Source organism: Ischnura elegans, chromosome 8, assembly GCF_921293095.1.
Source record: "Ischnura elegans chromosome 8, ioIscEleg1.1, whole genome shotgun sequence".
Taxonomy (NCBI): domain Eukaryota; kingdom Metazoa; phylum Arthropoda; class Insecta; order Odonata; family Coenagrionidae; genus Ischnura; species Ischnura elegans.
In genome coordinates, this window is record NC_060253.1 from 105,747,015 (window position 1) to 105,750,662 (window position 3,648).

Below are 3,648 nucleotides of genomic sequence, written 5' to 3' on the forward strand. Positions count from 1 at the left end.
TAATATTTAACTGGGGAGCCATTTGCTAAAACGTATGAACGTTATCCCGATAGCTAGAAATAGACAAAGACCCGCTAAAAAAACATATGCATAATTTCGTAAAAACTAACGAATTTTATAGATATATAAAAAAAACAATTCTTGAAATAAAACACGTGCTTTCAGCATATTCATAAAAGATTGAAAAAAATATAACATCCCTGCACTATAAAAATCGAAATTCAGAGAAGTAAAAAGTTCCCATGCCGGGAATCGAACCCGGGCCTTCTGGGTGAAAGCCAGATATCCTAGCCACTAGACCACATGGGACGGTGAAGGAAATGGTGAGTATTAACGTATATAAATGTAATATTAGCTTATGTTGGCAGTTGCAATTATTTTTCTTGATTAATTCTCTTCATCATAAGTTATAATAAGACTTTACATATGCGTCGGCGCTAGCACTCAGCGTAAAGGTAGCCCAGGATTCATGACACCGTAGAGGTCGATCTCTGAAGCCGATTTCGCCACCTAGAGTGGGGATCCCTACTACAATCGATGGTTATTTCCTTACATATATTGAACTGTTAACTATTTTGGCATAAACATGAACTTGGTAAATATTCTTTTTGACCTCTTATGATGTACGCGGGAACAATAGGTGAGAGATGAATTAAAACCTTTTTCTTCGCACAGAGATGCCCAACCGAAACAGGAAAAATAGAAGTTCATACAAATACTAAAGGATTACTCCATAAATGGCGTTAAATAAGTCCTCCTTGATGCCACTGAGTGATATGAGTTGGCAGGAATCGAATAAAAGTCTAAATATAGCGATTATCACAGTCCAGCAGCCAGAACAACTCGTTCTCAATCAGCCGCGTCGCAGTGCGTATTTCATTTGAAAAACATTCGCTGGGCGCTAATTTCAAATTCGTTCGTGACAGCAAGAAATCTTTTGTGGCATTATCAATAAGTTTTTAGGAAACATGGATGTATATTTAAACTTCAAAAAAGAGTGAATAATTATTATTGGCACCTAATAGAACTCACTCAACACTTTGGCAACGGCTGTAACTCGCAAGAGTGCTTCAATTCTTCGCGAAGTTACGTAGTTGAGCGTAAAGCCGGGCTAGTCTACAGCACGATATAAGAAAAACAGAGGTCTAAAGACGGAAATGAAGTTCCCGTAATCATTTAAGAGGTAGGGGATAGCTCCGTTTCCTGAACCAGCTAATTCTTTGCGTAATTTTAAGAAGTAGTCTAGATTTTTAGCCCGCATTTCCAACCACCGATAAATGCCTAACCCGGTAGGGTGCGCGAATCATAGACGACACTGAAATGGCTCACTTTAAAAAGTCTCTCTTTACGGTAAAGAGAGACTTTAGCTAAAGTATTCTGCGTTGCTCAGCCGTCTCAAGGACCTTACTTTATAAAGTTGGCCTTCAGCTGCTGAAGTCTCAATAATGCATGGTGTGGTATAAACATACTATGTTGTTGATCTTAATTTTAATAATTGTATTTGTCGTGGCAACACTTAAGTTGTTTACTTAAACTGTGTTATTCTTGCTGAATAAAACCTTGATTAGGTTTTTACTGAAACTGATATTTTACTACAATTTATTCAGCAAGAATTCTTTAGTAAGATGGAACAGCTTTTAAAGCCAGAAAGATTTGATACTGACCCTTCACATGTGGGTGCTGAATCGAAGTGGAAACACTGGAAAAGAACATTTGCTAATTTCCTGGGCCAAGTGAACAAGGTTTCAGAAGATGGTAAACTGCAATTACTCTGCAATTATGTATCTGCTAACGTCTTTCGGTATATTAGTGACTCAGAAAACTACTCAGATGCCATCAAAATACTAGATTCATTATATATCACAAAACGAAATGAAATATTTGCAAGACACTGCCTAGCATCTAGAACTCAGCAGACGGGTGAATCAGTCGATGAATATCTCCAGGTATTAAAACAAATGAGCAAAGATTGTGAATTTCAAGCAGTAACAGCTGATAAATATAAAGATGAGTACATAAGGGATTCTTTCATACGAGGCCTCAAGAGCTCTCGTATTCGAGAAAGATTACTGGAAAACACCAACGTCACATTAGAGAAGGCCCATGACCAGGCTAGGTCACTTGAGCTGGCTGAGCTACATTCAGCGTCTTATCTGAATACAGAAGATTCAACTCCTGTTGCTGCTGCTGACCATAGAGAAGATAGCCCTGAAGATACTACAACAACATCAGCTGCTTTGGTACGATCTGAAAAATGTTTCTTTTGTGGTAACAAACGGCACCCAAGGGACTCTTGCCCAGCAAAGGATATTATCTGTAGAGGTTGCGGAAAAAAAGGACATTACCAAAAAGTATGTTAATCAAGATTTAAACATTCATCTACAAATTCAACAGCTTCTACGTCGTTTTTGGCTTCTGCAGTAACAGCACCTCTATGCCTTCAAAAATCCATGACTAAGGTATTGATCAATGGAGTGGAACTAAATGCACTTATCGATACTGCCCAGACGGCACAGAACCCTCCGTATCTAATTCGTATGTACATAGTACCCATTGACTAAGGGGATACTGTGCCGCTCCGTCGCTTTTCGTCAATGGATACATACCATTCGCGGCCTGTCGACGAAGCGCGTACGCAGCATGTGAATGTCCGCTACTAAGCACGTACGATTGGATACATAGCGCGCAGGAACACGGCACTCAGGCTAATCTCAATCGATTAGGTCGAAATTAGTTATATCGTAACTCGCACGATCGAAAAATGTATCGAACGCAACACAATCGATAACTACCGACCGTAGCGAGAACCTTGATACGAATGAATTGTAAGTTCTCAATAGGTAAATAACACCATATCATGAATTCTAATTACCATGAAAGACTCACGACCGACAAAGTTTTTGTCGGTTGTGAGTTTTTCATGGTAATTAGAATTCATGATATAGTATTATTTACCCATTGAGAACTTACAAAACTTACTCGGCCACTTAAATAACTCTGCGAAAAATGAGATTCTCACGGCTAATTCACGCACCACCAGCATCCAGCATTGTTAAGTGGCTCGTACTTACTTGGAAACCTTGAGATGTTAATGAGAGTAAATTCTTATTAATTTTGACACTAAATAAGACATCACATAGCCCACGAGCATTAAAAAGCTTACCCTAAAGCCTGACGAAATAAGATTTTTAAATAAAAATTGCCGATGAAACAGGATTGCTGACACATCTGCTATTAGTATGATCGAATTCATCAAAATGCAAGCAAAAATTAACGTATAGTTCAGTCTCAGCTACTAAAACTTACCCATATCAGGCGCTAAAGTATTTGAAAAATTATTTGGTATGAGTAAAAGTCCCTAGGTAACTGCAGTAAATGTATCAACCTATTAAAAATATGAAAGTCCTGCCAAATCACCAGCATAAACACTTGTAAAATAAAACATGTTATCTCTTAGATCACACCTCCGATTTTATACTTACTTTGCATGAAGTCACCACCGCAAGAAATTTTAAAGAGGCAGGAAAGAAAAAACCCACAGAAATACAATACATATATTATGTATTTTCTATTGTCAACCACAATATTATTTCCAATTTTCTCTTCTATCCCACATCTAATTTAGCGAAACAATTACTCTTATTCTCT

General features: G+C 37.9%; 1 non-coding gene across 1 annotated transcript; it reads right to left on the reverse strand.

Moving 5' to 3' along the window:
* Positions 1-237: 237 nt before the first annotated feature.
* Positions 238-309, reverse strand: Trnae-uuc. Its single transcript has one exon. It is a non-coding gene; the product is annotated as a tRNA-Glu (tRNA).
* Between the last annotated feature and the right edge of the window lie 3,339 nt (positions 310-3,648).